At 35.9% G+C, this 20,255-nt stretch overlaps 1 protein-coding gene across 7 annotated transcripts in view; it reads right to left on the bottom strand.

Moving 5' to 3' along the window:
- The window catches only part of LOC105424476 (neural-cadherin-like), a 188,352-nt gene that overhangs the window by 19,040 nt on the left and 149,057 nt on the right, over positions 1 to 20,255 (bottom strand). The gene's annotated exons all lie outside the window — the stretch shown is intronic.

Genomic DNA, 20,255 nt, shown 5'->3' with positions numbered 1-20,255 from the left:
ATAAATTTTGCATAATCCGCGGCATAATGCACAAGGAATGTTTGTCATTTTATCGACTCTCCGGTACGCCGCGGTCCATTATAAAGAGATTTAAACGTACGATTAATTACCCCGTGCCGCTTATTGTTAAAAGTTCAGGCGGCGCCCGTATAATCCGATTAACCGGTGGCGAATTTGTTTTAATTAATCGCCGAATTAAATCAATGAGAGCCGCGCTTTATCCGACGGATCCGTTCGGGTCCGCGCCTCTCGTCGTCACTCACTCGTCGCAGCTGCGACACAGCCGGTTTAAAAGCACGCAGCGCAAATCGAGCGTATATTTATTCAGCGAAGTCATGGCGTCCGCCATGTTACGTAGCGAATACGCGTGTACACCGTACGAGCGCATTAGCAGAAGAGGAATCCATTAAAATGTATTTCCTCCCCGTGTCCGTTCGATGCCGAGCAGGCTGCGCTATTGGCGCCGCGGCCAATTTGGTCTGAGAGCACCCTACCAAGACCTCCCCATCCTGCCTGAATTGCACGGCCGTTTCCTTTGCTCGGCAAATACCCGGTTGATTAAGTTAATCCGAGCGTGGGGTCCAGTCCTTTCTCACCGCGTCGCGAAATGCGAGGTAGTTGAGAAACGGAGAGCACGTGTGGACCTTAACGTCGCGAGTGCATGACCGTCATTTAATTTAATTGAGAGTTAATTATATCCGGCGGGATCTTCTGCCACGATTATGTCTTTAATCTTGCAATTAAGGCTATTTAGCGAAAGGGGGTGTTTTAATTTGCAGTTATTACGACTCGCGGACGCCGTATTTTTGTATCACAATGTAACGGGTTTATCGATCAGCGAGAATTAATATAGTCCGATAAGCAATTTTTGGAATTTCTCATTGTTATTTAATAATATCACTGAAATATCGCTGTTTAATTGTTTAATATCACTACACTACGTGCATTTAGGGGACAAATCAATTGACGATTAGAGTGCAAATGTGCAATTTCTTGTTTGCCAAGCAAATATTTTAATTATCATAATTGATTATCACGGTTTCAAATGGCAAGCAGTCGCGAATTGTTATTGCAAATGATTTTGACATTATCGCGTAAGCGTGATTCGAAAGCTCGCGTTAATCTAAATAAATCCGCGAGATGTAGAATATGTCGCATGCCGCGCCGTGTCGCGTCAATGTGCGCTGCACATGCAATTATGCAGCTGCGCGAATCGAAGTTCAACATGAGAAAATCTGTCCTGTGGACATAGGAGTGGCTATTAAGCTCCGAATGATCGTTATTAGACCGTCGTCGTTAAAGAAGAAATTTATCGTCGGCCCGTTACTAATAACTTTTGGGAAATAACTACGGCTTATTTTCATGAAGATCATACGATAACGTGACGTCGGAGAAACATGATTGATTCGTAAGCTCGCAGCTTCCGACGTCGCTGGGGGGATAAAGTTACGTAGTGCCGGATACGCGTGCACGTGCGGCACGCGGGAGCGTTGTTGCACGAGGAGAGAGGATCGTGATAGGCGAAATTTACGTAATGATAATTCATCATTGCGCTTATCGTAAATGTTACCACCACCGATGTTGTGCATCATTGTTAACGGGAACGTCAGGTCTCGCCTTTTAATAGATTGCATCAACTTTACACGATGCGTTTGCGTTTAACAGTAAACGCGAATCGTATCCCACGGTAATGCGATACTAGATTACCATAATCGAGATAGATCGCGCATTCTTCACGGGCGGGTAAGTTTTACGGTAGTTACGGAAATTTATCTTCCTTAGAAAGGACGACGATACACGTTCTGAAATTAAACACACCTAACGGTCGCTGCTCTCGGAAAGTTTCCGCTTTTATTCGAGCTGCTGTGTCTTCATTTTCGTCTCGCGTCTTGAAGATTAAGTTTTAGCGTCAAATACCAAATTCAATATTCGACATGTTCTTTAAATCATTTTTAAAGGAATATTCTAAAGGAATATTATTTTTTTACATGTAATAAAAAGATAATTGCAATTAGCTGTGTTTTGAGAATTTAAAATTAATTAATTAATTGAAATGTCATGCGATATTTAATCATATATAAGAAAATTTTGGATTGAAATATTTTTAATAATGAAAATAATTCGTGCTATGGTAAAAATGTGCAATGTCATTATAACGTGCACGCTTAGTGAATTAATCAGCAAGCAGCTTAATGCTAATGGACATTTGAATTAATTATTAAATTATTTACGTGTATTACATGAAATTTGATATAATGTTAATGTCATTTTAAGTTATTAATTTTTTTAGAATTTTATTATTGGAAAATATACTCGTCGTTTTTATAATTAAAATGACACGAAGTCTCTGAAGTTAATGTTTATGAAAGATCTACCTCGCTGAACTGAAACAACAAAACCCTGCGTGCTAACGAAAAAAATTAAGCGCTACCATTATAAAAACTCGATGCAAACGATCGAAGAGACGATCAGCGATTTCCTTAGACTCGATGCACCCCGCGGTGCATCAAAACTCTTTTGTAGGGGATAGCTACACCCAATGGTACACGACGGTCTCACGAAACGCGTTACTGGGCCACGGGGTAAGAAATCGATGAAGCCCCCACTCGCTTGCACACCCCTTTGCACCGAGTATCGTCCCAACGGCGCCGAGAGAACATTCGCTTCTTAGCCGCACCCTGCAACACTCGATTGGTTCCTAAAATACGAGCACCCTCGAGGCTTTTCGCCACTCTCGATCCCACGAGGGAGCTGACGAGGGCTCGTTAATGCCAAGACGGATCCTCGAGGGTCACCCGCCAGCTTGAAATTATGCGCTAGTAAATTAAGGGTCAACCTTACGTCGGTGTCAGAGCTACAGCTCTGGGAGATCTCACTTTGATTAATCCCGTAATTTTATTGAAGATTTGCATGATAATCGTAGCAGATAGGATTCTTTATCAACGATGAAATATTTATCAATGATGTAATCAATGGTGTTTCTACGATTCTTTTTACTATTTTAATTTTACGATATTTATTGACAAAATTCTACTCACTTATTTGAGATTTTGTAATAATTAATACAATTAAAAAACTTTATAATTGTGAAATAATTAAATATTATTTATTGAAATATGATTATTATCTTTATTGTATTGAAAGCTACCATAAAAGAGTTTCGGAGAACTATTGTTTATTTAACAGATATGATGAAAGAAGGTTATGAAAAAATATAATTAACACATTGATAAAGTCCATCTCTTTTAATGAAAGATATTTTAGAGCGCTGTTCTGCATTTCTCCTTTTTTTAATATGCAATATTCAGCCAATATAAATAAAGAATTTAAGTCAACATTACACGTGAAATGGAAATGCATTAAAAAAAAAAAGCGTTTATGCATATAGTATGCGCATTAAGTCTTTCGACGTTTCTCGTTCAGCGAAAATCAACATGAAATTCCTCAAGGGATCTATCTGTAAAATGTCCTTGTGGTTGGTCTGGGATATCCTGTGTAAACTTAATTCCGCGATTTTGAAGAGACTCACGGCGCATTTTTATGCGCTAGCCTTCTGATTGCTTTATGGTCCGTAATGCACTTTATACATTGCCGTTCAGTGTAATAAAGCGAACGCGTTGACGGTTTTATGTCAAGAGGGACGGTTTATCGCCATGGAGTTTCATTATTGCTTTTTGTTTTATTACGCGAAACAAAACTGAATAACACAAACTGAATAACTAGTTAAACAATAATAATTGAGTAATATGTGTGGTATTCTCTTTTCCATCAATAAAAATATTATTTTTGTTACTTATATCTAAAGTATTAATTAAAGCTAAAATTTTCCATTATTTTTTATACGTAGAAATATATATTGCTTATTTGAAAGTAAGCAATAAAATGATAAAGTCAGTTAGTAAAATGTAATACAGGAAATAATAAAGTTAAAGAAACGTGTTACTTTTTGACTTGATATCTATTTATTAGTCATAACGGCTATAGCAGAAATATGACGTGATAAGTAGAGACATCAAGCTTATAACATCCGAGTTTACAAAAGCGATTTAACTTTGCGCGTTAATCCTCCTGAAGACCTACTTTTATAGCCTTCTGATGCTGCACTGTAATTATGTTTAATTTAATTACTCTCGGGCGATTATCAGAACTCTGAGGCACGGTTGCAACGTCGATTAGTGCTAATCCTCATTAATTCGATTTTCTCCCTTCGATTACAGTTCGCTGAAGCTTATTGCTTTTAATATTTTTTTAATTTTTTTTTTATTTTTTTCTTACGCATTATTTAAGAGGAAGTTTTTTTTTTTACTTGCATCTTTCTAAGTGCTCGTGCTTGACGCTCGACGATTACGAAATACTAACTGAATGGGATTGGAAACTGGCCAATTAATCGATTAACGCAAATTACTGTGTATATATCGCCGAGAGATATCACCGCGGAATTTCGCCGCAAATTTATAGCGGTAGCACGCGATGTAAATTAATTATCCGGATGATCAACTCTCGCGTTGCCCGAAGTTTATACTGTCGCGGTTCGGGGATTGGAAAAAATCGGCTCGAAACTTCGTTCCATTCGTTAACGTAATTGAAATATGTCACCATTTTACGTCGCTGACGTAACCGCATTATGGCCAATTTGCGTAATAGCGAGCGTTGTACGGTTTTTCACAAATGATGAGCATATAGTAATATTTATTAAGGTATATAATATAGATTATAAAATATATAATAAAGAGATAGAGTGGATGGAGAGAGAGCCGCTAAAAAATCTATCTAGAAATAAAATTAATGTTTTCCTCCAATCCAATTACTGATAACGCAGCTGTTGCTGTTGAACTGCAATCCATGTGACCGTTTTCGCGAAGTTTAATAGTCGAAGTTAGACTCGATTACGTAGATGTGTAACACGTTTTGTTGCTAATTTTCAGAACACGAAGTTTGCGCAATAAGCATCGACAATTTCGCTAAAGAATCATTGCAAACTTATATGGGAACCTACATTAAACTATTTGTACTTAAATGAATCAAATATCTTTGATTGGCAATTATGTAACTCTGCAATTAAAAATTTTGTTATCTTCAATATTTATTTATAATACATTTATCTATATTATTATATTAACTTGTCAGAAACGTCATTGCTATCTTGTGATACTGTCAGAATACAAATAGCTGACTGACTGAATAAAATTCCATCTTCTTCAGCATTAACGATATCGACATAATTAAGAGCATCGTTACTAATTACTTTTGCGCAATCCCAGAACCCTACCACGGCAATTCTACCTATCCTCTTGTCTTGTGCACATATTAATATTACGATCACCTACCTTCTCATGTAAAATCCGACAGACGATTAATTAGTCTTCCGATGTTACGTGCGCAACACGCGTAGTTATTAATCCTCCTTGACTGCTCGAGCGAGTAACTAGATGCGGAGGTAAACGATCGATTCTGACAAAATATCGAAGGCGAACGTGAAGGCGACTTCATGAAGTCGGATGAAGGGGACTTGTAACGAGACAGAGATTGATTCACCGAGATTCACCGCAACGTCATCCGACATCTCTCTTTCGTCATGTCTTCGTGAAAAATCGACCTATCGGAATGAAGTAATCCGCCGCACTTCGGCCATCTTCCCGTTTCCCGTTTCCTTCCTTCCCGAGGATTTGGCGGATTGAAAGCCTGACACATAGGAATTCTGTATCTCGCGAGCCGAATGAACAAATTTTCACGGAATTCAACCACAAATATATATATATATACATATAATCTTGAGTTATACATTATGATTTTTCTTACACGATTATCTGAGTTAATTTTATATACATTTAATATTTTTATTATTATTATATTATTCTATGTTTGTGACCAAAGATTGAACAATAATGGAATATTCATAAATAATACAATAATTTTGCACACAGAAATTCATGATTATGATTTGAATTGTTTATATTTCATCAGCATCGGAAAATTTCCTAGTTATCTGGATAAAAATTGAAACAAAATTATTGGAGGAACAATGCAGCGAGCGCTTTTAACGATTTCTTTTTCTTGGTTAACTGTGTCACAATTTTCTATTGTAAATACGTCTCTGACAGAATATGTAAAAGGAATACGGCACTGTGGACGTCGACAGGGAAGTGGAGGGATCCCGTCGTTCACGAGGCTAAATGAGCGTGGCAAAAAAGCGTGCCTGACTTAATTACATCCCTGCACGCTTCGGGGTAAATCTCGGGATAAATACGCGGGTAGACGATATCTCGCCGCGAAAAAATAGTGTCGTGCGTTACGACACGCTAACGAAAGGCGACCTCGAGCTTTATCGCGCGAACGTGTTGTACATGGACGCATGGAATTCGTCCGCATGGTATATCGTGATATCGGAACCACGCTTCGCCGCGGGATCCTGCGAAAACGGAAGAGAGAGAGAGAGAGAGAGAGAAAGAGAAAAGAGAGAGGGAGGAAGAAAGGATGGGAAGCGGAATCGGATTCCCGTGGAGAGCACGCCGACACAACGTCGCCCATAATTCGCCCAGCCGTCCTTCCTCCGTCTGCACGACTTGAACAAAACGCTCGGATCTGTTCCGTATTTCACCTGTCAGTCTCCACGAGCTGTATCGCCGCGCCATTACTCGTCGCCGTTTTGCTCCTTAGGATATAAATCGCGAGAACGATGTGCGTATACACCGGCTGTCTCGACATCGCCCGTATCTCCTTGCGGCCGTAAATTTTTCTGAGGATTAATTCTTCTCCCGTGGGCGGTATATCCTGCCCAGGGTGTCCCGGATGTCCTAGGTTTCCCAGCCCGTAATTTGGATGAGCTCGTCGCCCAATTGAGAGTCGATCCATCGTCGACCTAAGCGTGACCTAACCATTACGACCGATATATCGCGAAAATAGGTACAATAAAGCGAAAAAATTGAGCGAAAATATATGTTGACGATTTAGAATTGTGCTCTAACTGTCCCGTCACTTGTGAAAAAAATTTCTTACTTAATATCAAACTTCCATAAATTTTCACAACTAATTAATTCTAAATTGTCAACATATTTTCGCTCATCTCTTTAATTTCGCTTTACTGTACATATGTTCGCAATGTATTCGCAGCAGAATTTTTTGCAATAAAAATGTTAAATGATTACATGTTGCAAAATTGCAGGGCGGCATCTTGGCGCACATAAAAAGGTCTTGTAAAAAGCACGAGAAATTGACGAGGATGTCACGGCTTGACAAAGTTTTAAACGCAGCCAGTGCGGAATTTTAAACGGATAGAGACGAACCGTCTCCATCGTCGTCGTCGTCGTCGTCGTCGTCACAGCGACGGGAAAGAGATTTACAGCGCCTCGGCGCCGGACTCCGAAATTTCTCATTCGTTCTTGCGCGATGGCCACCGCTGCGCTTTTCCGTCGAAAATATTCGATATTTTTCCCCCGTGCTGCGGAACACGGGACGGTCCGAGGGAACGAGGGAAGAGACGCGACGCGAAATTTACCGTCGACTTTGGTAACTCTCGGAGGGTGTTAGTGAGAACCATATATCTCGGGGTCGGGCGACGTCAAACGCTGGCCAGGACGATATATTTTGCTTATCGGGAAATGTTAAACCCGCACACCCGGTGAGGATTATTTCAACGACGAAGTCAATCGATGTCGAAATGCCAAATGTCGCGACCGAAAATCACCTCGTGAATGCCGCAGATTATTTTCTTGCCCTCTTTCGTTTCTTCCACCTTTCGCGACGACGCGATGCGTCACGTAAATCTTTAGTTAGGTAAAGATTCTTTCTCTGAAATCTGCTCGCCTTGATTTACAATCGGTGCCGATGTAATATAGAAACAGACGGAGTTAGTGGAAGTTAGCAAATTTGCTTAATCTTCACTACAAGTAGTTGCTGTTAGTAAGGTAAGACGTAAAGTAGTTACACTACACGCTGAAGTCAGACGAACTTCGATGAAGGATCTTATTTCGTGTATAAAATATATGGTAGGAAATTAATCTTCACATAAGTATCTCCGTATTAATTTGCTGTATTAATGAGCGCGCGAGATTATTGCAATTATTATAGATTTTACGTGAGTCACATTTTGTTCGCGTGAATCTCTATTCTCGAATACGCGCGTTACATTTTAAAACCGTTTCATCTTTATGTCCAGCTTCGATCCGAAGAAACGCGGAGAATTGTTTTCGCGTTATTGTAGGAATTTCAAGAGGGAATGACTTCGAAGATTATTTTATATTTGTCTTTTCAAGCTATGGAGTGGTTCTGAAAGTAAACGAATGAGGATATATATCTATAAACCGAACGAAACCGTTCGGATCCTCTCTCGAGCTTCTATATACTTGTATTTATTGTATACTTTGCAGGAGAACAATAAATTTCCGTTGTTACACGGTAGAATATTGGATATACACTTTACCATCGCTCAACTTCGTTCAAAGATATTGTTCTTCTCTGAAATCAAACATCCAGCTATATCAACGATGACACAATTGAAAGAGCAAATATATAAGGGATATGCCTTTGCGGATGAAAATTAAATTATTTCTATAAATTATTCTCTCTCTTATCTTATATATTATATATAACGATTTCAAGATGTTACAAACTTTCCTTCGATTATGGATTGTCAACCTCCTTCAATTCGTCAATCAATTTTGAATTGATTTTTTCGTCGCGAAAGTTTGACTACCCTTTGTTATTCCATATACAAAATGGTAGAAGCATTACGTTGTAAAACGTGTATCGTCGTTTTTGTCCACGTGTTTATCGACGAAGACACTCCACGTACTCGTATATTCGCGCAACTTTCCTAGATCTTGTTTGCGTAAAGATTTATCGACACTGCTCGAAGAGAAACTTTGTGGGTCAAAGTATAGAATAATGTTACCAAACGAGACGATGCAGTGGGTGACGTTGATCCATGATCGGAAGTGTGCGAAGTCGGGAGAATGTTTCCGCCCCGCACAAAGAAATGTTTGTATCGGGCTGAAAATTTGCGGGAGTGGCAAAGAAAGGCAGAGAAACTAAGTTTCCTGCGACTATCATTAATTCTTTTCAGTACGCCATATTTCACGTCGATGCTTCACATGTATTAAGTGGAATAGAATTTGCGAAACATACATATTTATGTATATAAATATATAAATCTATAAATAAATAAATAAATAAGTAAATAAGTATATATATATATAAAGATAATTTAATATATCAATACATTTATAAAATAATAACATTCTTAAAATGAAAATAAAATTTTTTTATGCCTACATTTTTAACATTTTGTAACCTAATTTTGGAATCTAATTATAGGAATATTTCATATTAAAAATTTCAAGAATTTGATGAATTAAGCTTTGAGTTTTAAGAGACATAGGCAGTGAAACTTTTTAATTCTCATACAACTTTAAATAAATTTGTTAACTTAATTAAAGATTCTAAAAAATATGTCGGAAATTAACTGCAAGTTTGATTTAAGAAAAAAAAGAATAAAAAAAGGATCAACTTTGAATTTTTGTCACGAAATCTGTCATTTACAACAGATACAGCTGTCAGTTACAACCGACGTTATCTATTCTGTCAATATTTTTTATTTATACTGCAATATCGGACTTTCATGGAGCTATTTGCAATCGAAAACATTTCTCTTTAGAATGTCTCACTTTGGGTATTTTTGCGCAAGGATAGCGATGGAAAAGTGGGAGAATATTCTCCTCGGGTCGCAGTGGAAAATATATTCAAATATGAAAGAACAAGTCGCAAGAAATGGCATATAACTTTTAATAGAATTTTCTAGATGGGATATTGTGTCGTCGCAATTGCTCGATAGAAAAAGAAAGATTTGCGCGTCGAGCACGGAAAAATTAAGCGGCTACGCTTCCAAGTGGCGGCGATATTATCTCGAGGAAAAGTGCCGTAATCTCCGGCGTCTCCGAGCAATATTTTATATCTGTGATCTCCTCGTCATGGTGGCTCATACAAAAAGGAGAGAAAAAAAATATCTTGCATGTAGACGCTCTAGGGACCGATTCGACGGAAGCTTTGCGTTCGACGTAAAAATTTCAACGATCCACTCGACATCGGATTTATGCAATATGAAGGCGAGTTTCCGGACCAGAGTCCCGCGTTTGCACATTAGAATAATAAGAAAGGAGTAACCAGATTTATTCATGAGCGGTAACCAGCTATGTAACCGAGAATATCGCAAAAATACTGTCGTTACAAGAAAATTCTTAGAAATGTACATTTTTAGCATGCGTCTTTTAGTCCCGTTTAGCTCCGCTCACGATTATTTTGATAAAAATTGAATGCCTTTGTAAACATCACGTGGAGCTTGCGGCAATCTCGTGTTAATAAGTTTTAATTAAATTTTCAACGAAGAATGCTTTTCTTAGTTAAACCGATCCCATATATATATATATATATATATATATATATATATATATATATAAAAACTTGTATACAACTAAATATATCTATGAAAAGAAAAATAACGCATTTTTTAGTTGTATTGGCAATTTCGAACTACAATCTATCAATATTTTTCCCCGGCATTGTATGTATCTCTTGGTTATTTTTAATTGAACAAATACAACCGGTATTACCGCCGCAGGGCGAATATTTTAAACGAGGGATGAGTTAGAATATGATAGTCGATGGTGGGGCGAACATTGTATTACTTGCGCTTTATTACTGCTCGTCTGTGCATTGTTTAATCGTGCAGGCTGCCGCATGCCACGATGTAAGTCTGATATATCTCGTTTCTCACAGCATAATTTTCCTAGGGATAATTATATAGAGGATAATCACTTTTCATGAAATTAGAATCGCTCACACGGCGGGCAGCTCAGCAGTTTACGCGGTATAATATAATGAAGCGGATAATCAGCTCTCGCGCGAAACCTTTAGGATCCATTCATCGACCGTGATAAATTGCAGAATTTTATCCGCCATCATCTCGCCTTTAATGAACGTTTGTCGGTGATTACATGACTCTTGAGGACCGAATTATTTCTAGAATGAAGTGAGACACGCTTGTATGACTTTAATTAAATTGAAATTGAAGGTAATATAATTCTTAAATGCATAGGTTTTACAGCGAAAGCTGAGGTTTACAGCTCTTTATTTAAGTTGGATAAAATTATATAATGATTTAATTTCCGATCTCATAAGAAGAAACAGATTAAGCAGAATTTAGATATAGGAAAATAAAGATATATCACGTTAACATTTATCCAATATTTAATAAATATTAATTAAAATATTTTATATTTCGCGCTTTTAATTACGACTACATTTTACTCTTTTAATATTTATAAATATGCGAAATTGATAAATTGTAATATCATTTCTAAAATGACTCATTAATAAGTGGTATTGTTTATGAACAAGATTATATCGCATTCAATTCACTGAATTTGCTAAAGCTAAATAATTAATATAGTGATAACAAAAGGAATAACATCGTTGAAATTGCTTATAGCAAAAAATGTGTATGAAATGGCATACGTATATTATAGTTGCTTTTTACCGTTTTGACGATTTAGCCGACACAGTTTATGCGGATTATTATAAATTCCTCTTTATGCAAATATAGGACTGCGCGAACAATGCTATACTACTAATTTGCGGACGGTTCGTTGGAAGCGAAGTTACTTGTTGGCAACCGGCTACCCGTTACTCGCTGTTTCCCCAGGCATGCATGCTAGTCCACGCTGATATCACTGGAGTACAGTGAGAGCTTTCTGAACATAGTGTAAAATCCTACATGCCATAATATCTCTGTGATATATAAACACATATGACTTGTAGTGTAAGAGTTATATGGTACAAAAAGGAAAAAGAAAAGAAAAGAAAAGAAGAGAAGAAGAGAGAAAAGGGAGAGAAAGGTTTGTTAGAAAAAGTATAATTAATTAAAGCAATTTACTTTAATATCAAAATGAATTGTAATTTAATTAATTCTTAAAGTACATTTAATTAATTTTGATATGATAAATGCATAAATAACTTTTTATACTAACAAAAAGAATGTTATTGACAGATACGAATAATTATTTTAAAAAATATCATTTAATGCCGTTTTATTTCAACATCAAATATTTATCAAAGAAAAAAATTAAATTAAATTAATTAAATTTTAAAGAAAAATATTGTCGATATAGATTCTATTTATTCTCCTCATTTTATAATTAAATTCGTGCTTAATTTCTGAAAATTGTTAAACAGGTTTAATATTGCACGCAATTAAAAAATCTTTAATATCCTCATTAAATTATTTTTAAGATTTTTAATGGTAAATTTCGACAAGCCATTCTGCCTCGGATGCTGCATGCTTCGCAAGTTGTACGACAGTACTTGGTCGCGGATGTGCGCTATAAATCAGGCTTTACCCGGAGCAAGGCGACCCCGCCGCCGTTGTCGCTGATAATGAAAATCCCACGGATGTTCGCGGATTCTTCTGCAATTCCGGGCGTAGCGCGCGCTTGAAAGGCTGCCAAAATAATTTCAAGAAGATCGGAAGTTGGGACGCGTGTGCGACCGACCGGTCTCTCGAGATGGCGAATCCTTCCTCCTTCACGTGAATCCAGTTGAATTCACAAGGTAGTTGCGGTGTAACAGCGAGATTAAAAATTCCCGTATCTCTGTGGCGCGTCGAATAACTCAGATACTTGCGATAAAAGCTGCATCCGCATCGTTCCCATAAATAATTCCCTCTCGACATTGCGAAATCCAGGCACGCGTTCACAGGTGCGCCATTGTATTGATTTACAACAATGCGCTTAGATCTTGATGAAAAATTAGCTACGATTCAGCGAGCGGTATTGGCCATTTTAACTCAAGTTAGCTTAATTCGATTGCGATTTAAGGGATAAGAGTTTGCTATTTGAAAAATCAATATCCTTATAATTCTTACTATTTTTCCTGCCTCACATAGACACTTTAAAATTTCTCTGGCTTTGTTTTATATTTCAAAGTCACATACCGCTGGTCGCAAAACTTTATTGTTAATATTCTGCGCTATCATTATTCATGTTGTCAACATGAATATATATCAGTTTGAAATATTTCCGCTTCCGTTTACAGAGTGCTATGTCAAACTTCAAAAACTTTTCATAAGAAAAATTAAAAATTACGCTATTCTCTCTAAGGATTATCTCGTTTCAAATATCATTTTTGAAAAAATAGTATTCCGAATTTCATTTTCAGATAGAAAAGGATTAATTGATTAAAGCGTTTATTACGAGAATAAAGGATATTCGTCTGGCATTCTCTTTAAAAATATTTCTCTTTAAAAATAATATTTATAACGCAGTTAATCAGAATATTGATTTATCAAGATATATGACCAACTTTTTTAAACACTGCATTTTGCGGTTGGATAATCATTTTGAGGTTCAGGAAATATTTGTTTAACTGATAGTATCTGATAGTATTAAGCAAATATGTGCAAGTATGCGAATATTAAAAGCTAATTACGTACTTATGTGAGAACAAAATGCAACGATATCGATCGTTGACGACAACAGTTTGACATCCTTTACGCAAACTTTTCATTGCAAAACATAAACGTGCAAAACATATTAGTATGATACTCGTATTGCTAACATAATATCAGTAACACTTGAACAAATTATCGAAGCGTTCCGCTTTTAATGAAGTTGTAACTCTATTGCAATTGATGAGAATCTGTGGAATGTAATTTATAAGCATATATATGATAAAAATAATCCATGTATTTATATTTGCTTTTATATATTTCATATAAAAAGAGGTCACGATTTTATCATTACTACATGTATTATTTTGTAATGATTATTTTCACAACTCTTATTAATAATTTACTAATGAATATCTTTTGTTATTTTAATTAATAATTTAGCTTTCTTCATTATCTTAACGCTTTTTCTCAATTATCAACTTTACAAAAACAACTAGCAACAGTCTAAATATTAATTTAATTTTTTTAAATATACCTATACAACAATTTTATTCAGAAAAAAGTTTATCTCAATATTTTTCAATCTCATTAGCGTTGAAATGCGATATATAAATTTAACATTTTATTTTTATATCTACTGGTATTTTGTTATAAATTTCTATAAAACCTGAAAAGTGCCATATATGGAGTATGAATTGAGCCGATTATTCCTTGCTCTACCAGTCTATTAAAATCAGTTGCCTCGCAACTTGCGAGAGAATTCCATTTATGATGCCGCAAACTGCGGGAGAAGTTCCGAAAAGCTCTTTCCAGCCTTTCGTCGTTGCCGTCGCTGTTCTAGTCATTGTCTGTCACCGCGGTTGGAAAGACGACGATGAACTTCCCGAAGGAATGTGGCCAAAGTGTGCGAAATTCCAGCTGCGTCAGAGCAAGAACCGCTGATGAAGTCGTATTATCGCATTCTCGTTAAAAGGAATTCTTCCTCGGCCCTCATGTAGAAACGGAGAGGACGCGAGAGGCCATCCTTATTTCAGACGCGGAAAGAGACTCTCCCGATATCTGTATTCTTGATAACTTTGCCGTGACGAGAATAAAGAATATAAAGTAGCGAGCTTTCTTGACCGGCAGGAGCTGGCAGACAGTTCGACCATTTGAGTCCTTCAGGAAGACACAACAAACGCTCGCGAAATGCATGTTGCCGATGAGGTCGGAGGAATTCGCGTTTGTTTGACTGGCGCGCGTTATAGCTCAGCTGGGAAGAGTTACTTTCGGAAGCAATTTCAGGTTTCGTGATCGCGCATCGTGCCGCTGCGAGAGTATCTTCCGTTTGGAGATGAATGAGTTCGCCCCCGACGAAACTCAATCGTCAAAACTTTAAACGAGCTATTGCATGGAACGATAATATATTATGCTGCTGCAGTGTATTGGCGTAACTAAGCCAAAATTGATCCGAAAAAGATTCTCTCCTACTAATTTTCTCTTCTGAAAGCTCCAAATTCACGTCAATTTTCATTTTAAGGAAGAAAAAAATTGTGAAAATATTAAAGATATAATCCGGTTCTTCTTTGTTATAATATTTTTTTTAGGATAATTTTGTAAAGATGAATCTTGTTTTGAATAAGAATAATAAACGCGCTATAACATAACTAAAAAATGCTTTTACAAATAAATATCAGGAAATTAGGGTAAAAAAAATTCACATTTTTTTATGAATTATTATACTAAATATATATATTTTCAAAGAGAATTAATTAAATTTTCTATAAAATTTAATTAAAATGCAATAATTCAATTCATGCGACATGAAACTTGTTAATTATCTATTTTGAAATGTAATTTAATGTAATCAAATTGTGCGTTACAAACAGAATTATTTGCGTTATTACCTTATCTAAATACTGATGAAATTCCGTTTTACAGCGGCAATATTAAATACGATTATATAAATCGAAAATATTCGTCTTTGATTTATGCAATAATTTGACAACGTAGGTAATATGATGTATAGGATATTAACGTAACGTGCACCCTATACGTTAATTTCGATTAAGGTTTCGAATATATGCGCACTCGCGGGACATTATGCGACAGCTAATGAAAAATGGCATGCGGGCAGCTGGACGAATTAATTTCCGGCGAGCGTGAATTAATTTTCAGCCAACTGTAAATTTTAGCGACTATATCAGAATTCTAATGGCCACGTCGCGCCGTAATTTTTCTCATAAGCATGCCTTTTCAAGATCGGCGAAATAATGGTGCTGCGCGTTGAAAGCTTGGCAATGAGAATACAAATTTTTATTCGCGCCGCTGGTTATATTAACCCTGGAAATGATGGTTCTCACATTACATTGACGAAGTTACAGAGAAATTGCACGAATTCCACCAATTTGCGAACGTTAAATTCTTATAAACTCTGGCTAAACGAGACATTTAACGGCCATCGTTGTTAAAATAGTGTGAGTCTGGTCGAATGGACATTGCCTGACTTTTACTACGGGGTTTTTTACGAGGTGATTCGTGAGCAGGAAAATATTAAAATTTTTTGACGCAAGATTCGCAGTCGCCGAGATGACTCTGCAGTACGCGTGTTTTATAACCGGTCTGAGTTATTAAAGCGTTCGTCGAAGTTAGAGCGACGTTTATGACTTTGTCTGCGACTTGGTTTCTTGAAATGAAACTTTTAAGTACGTTTGAAGGTCGGGATGCTTCGTCGGGTCTTAAAAAAGGCTTTAAACGAGATTTCTTGACGTTACATTCTTAATGTTTATGAAGACACTTTTCTTCTCATAAATGTAGTTAAAATAAAGTTACAAATAAAATCTTAATCTTTCAGTTTTAGAATACTGAATGTGATGAATAATCATTGATGTCAAAGGTATGTGTTCAAGAGTACTTAGACATTTGTGGCAAGTAAATACATAATTGAAGAAATATATTCAGATACGAAGAAATACGAAGATCATTACTAAGTGCAAACTTAACGATATCTTAAACTTTAACTTTATGAAACGAGTTTTAACGAGAACTGTCATGCGACAGAGTAATAATCAGAGTAATAATAATTAAACTTAAATCGACATGACTCGATCGGCTGAACTTATTCGTTATCGCGTTCAGTGACGGGATTGCTAGTGAAATCTTGCTATGATCCTCGACGAGCGATAAGAACTTTCTGTGAAAGGACATATTGATCTAGAATGGACGATGATATCAGCTGCCTCCCATTGCGACAACGGACGAAGTAATCACAGACGTATTTCCGGCGATAACTAAGTCAAATTGGCAACCACGGGAGATTACATGTGAGATCATAAATGCGATTAGTTAATCACTGATTGTTTAATCTGAGCAAGAGAACATTTGAGATATTAAAAATACTTCTATAAATAATTCGTGTTAAATTATAATCAATTTTTGCTTTTATCTTCAAACGTAATTATACCTTCATGAACGGAAATAAAAAGAAATAAATTAATTTTTTGTACGATTTTATACGATTTTATAAAATTATTAAAAAATATCGAAATTGTCAAGCGCGTATTAATTTTATAAAAAAATTTCTAATTTATTTGTAACACTTTTGTTATGTTGAAGGTGTAATCAACTCAATAAAACTTTAACATTCCTATTTAATTCCATGACCACCTTCTCTAGGCGTTCTGTTTAACAATATCGCCAGACAATTCAATTGCTCTCGCGAAATTCGTCGATGCAATTAGCTTGTCGCTTTTGATTAAATGCATCCTCCATACCGCGGTTAGAGCGCTAAATCCAATTGACCATCGTGAGGGATGATAAACATGACGGACAGTAAGACGCGAGAAATGGACAGCCTACATGGCAGCTTGCCATTACAGCTAATGCGATAAATGCATTTCCTGTCTGTCGAATAACTACAACGTACTTCCTCTCGTCGTATTTTCTCATCCTCTTTCTTCACTGCTGGGACACTTCCGACTCTTTTTCAGACTGAAGAGGCTAACCTGCTGGAGATCGTTGTGCACGTCCGTTGTTCGCTTTGATCAGATAGACTTTTATTTCCGACACGACTCATCCGCCGCGTGAAGGTATAAGATGGTTTCCGCAAAGAAATAGCTTCACCAATGTATCTTTTAGCACGCGATCAATTTCTAAGATCTGCAGTTATTTTCTTTAATGAAAATCCAATCGTCGTTCGTCGTTCTTTTTCTTCTCGAATTTTTCCAATTTCCAACATTAAATAATTTAGCCATCTAAGTCTCAAGAATTGGTAAACAAATGAATTGAAATTATATTGTATTAAATTAAAATTGCACATTTGTGGTCGCACGTATCGCTAGAAGTCTTTCATCTTCAATCGCTTACACTCAGAATCGTAACTCAAAGAATATTTCGACGATTTTCGCTAACGATAAATTAGTCAAATAAGCTGCTTCTCGATCGTTTATTATTGCCACGTCGGTGAAGGCATTAAAGGAGGAGAGAACGGTCAGAGTAAACTCGATAGAAACAGATATAACTTCGCCTCGGCAAATTTCCTTCGAATTAAGCGGAAAAGCGGTTAGGAACCGCAGGAGCCAGCCTTTGAAACGGTAACGCCGGCAGCGTGCGGTCCATATTATTAGCCGCTTCGGCTAATTCTTTTGGTAAGATATACATATTAATGTTTAACGTTCATTCGCAATGTCTCAGATGCGAGAAGCGATGCACTTAATTTTCCCGATATCTTCCGGGCTGCGCTGTTTTGGAGCGCGAGATGGTTCTAAACGTAGAAAATTATTGAAAAACGTTGAAAATTTATAATTATATTATTAAATTAGCCAAAGCAACTTAAAAATACGCAAAAATGTGTACAAGAAATGAGGATTTCGATTTTTCTCGGCCAAAAATAATAAATATTTTATAAAAATATATTAATTGAAAATATATCAAAAATATATTAAATATTTTATTGTGAAATGGATGTTTAGTAACGGAAACTAATTACATGTGTAACAAAATATTTATGTGCAACACATAAATGTGTAACAAAATATTTTCGATTACTTTCAAATTAAATTCGTAATAATCATAATTAACACATACTCAAAATAAATTATTATGGTTTTGTAAAATCATCAGAAGATATAATATTTCATTTTTTCTACATAGGAGAACATTGTAATACGTTTAAAAAACAAACAAAAATTACATTTTACCAGTCATTTTATCCACATTAATAAATTTTCAAATAGTGTTTATAAGAGAGATAGACATTGTTTTATGGAGAAAATATTCACGCAACTTGTATCGAACAATAGAATCAGCTAACACGTATTTTATATATGACTTTTACGAAAAAAATATAGCCCTGACAAACATGACCAGAGCTTTGTAACACGGGCGATATTTTTTCACCGATTTTTCATATCACGTACAAAGCGCTGATCATGCATATTCGAAACAAAATTGATTGCAGCAATATCGTTGAATATAGAATAGCGCACATGATGTATTATTATTGAACATAGGGTTGACCAAAATTTCGATTTTATTAATAATTCGAATTACACGATAAAAAAAAAAACATTGTTAAGATAACCTTTTGAAAATTGTACCATAAAACGTTATGTGAGCCTGTATAATAAACGTCCGCTACAAATTCACTTTTTAAAGCGTTGTCTACATCCAAGCTAGCGGCGAATTTTCAAAATTATTCGAAAAATTGAAATTACACCACGTTCAACGTAAACGACTCATTCGTATTTGTCGGTGGTGGGCGAAGATACTCACGTAAGCTTCGTTGAGGAAATGCTTACCCCGGACGACGTGATTGATTCCGGTAGAGTTATACGGAACCGTGACGTTTACCGACAACGGTTGCAGCTGCAAATTGAGCGGAAAGACGAACAGAAGAGCATGAAATGCGAGCGCACCTTTAAACTGCAATGCAAACACGACGTTACTTTGCCCGGAACGGAAAAGCGTATTTTTCCGCAGAAACAGTCGAATTTCATTTGCAGAGCTGCTGGACAAGCCGCGAGCTATAAAAATATTGTAAATGCAATGCGTGCCGTTGTATTTTCCGCCGAAATTGCATTATTGATAAGCATCAATCACACGCGCATCGCAGAACGTGAGAGGGCCGTTAAATATTAACCACTGACGTATCACTAATTGATTAAACATTAATTAACAAGTAATGCAACACGGCGATCTTATATTTTGCATAATCACGAATGCGCGAATTAAATGCGTTCACATTTATCCAATACAATCTAAAATTGATGCGTTATTCATTATCTTATTTTAAAAACGGTTATGTAAAGAGTTTTTCTTCGATTTTAATGGTATTTTGAACGGTAGCATTATCTGTATTAAAGAAAAATATAAATGTTTTCGGCAATTATTATACAAATATTGCCTAAAACATTTATAAAGAATATAATAAATTTGCTTTGCGTATATTTTGTTGAAGCATTTAAATAAAGAAATTAATTAATATATAAAATATACGAATGATTAGATTATAATATTAATATTATAATATAATATTAATATAATAATTTATCATGGAGTGAAATAAATGTACATAGAGCTGATAATATTATATTCATAGACGAGACCATAAGCTCTCTACTTACATTCGTTTAGAGAATCGAAGAGAAGAGCTGTGGAAATAATATGTAACATATGAAAAATATCAAATATCTTAATAAATAACGAAAATCTTTTAATTTCTTACATCATTAAAAAAAAAAAACGTTAAAATTTGCACAAAATCAAAGATTTACATAGTTAGGGAATATGTCCAATTTTAATATAGACTTTTCAATTTAAAATCTATTTACAAGTGCCA

Source organism: Pogonomyrmex barbatus, unplaced genomic scaffold (assembly GCF_055798465.1).
Source record: "Pogonomyrmex barbatus isolate J1 unplaced genomic scaffold, ASM5579846v1 scaffold14, whole genome shotgun sequence".
NCBI lineage: Eukaryota > Metazoa > Arthropoda > Insecta > Hymenoptera > Formicidae > Pogonomyrmex > Pogonomyrmex barbatus.
Note: the sequence above shows the minus strand (reverse complement) of the source record. Positions and strands in the feature narration are given on the sequence as shown.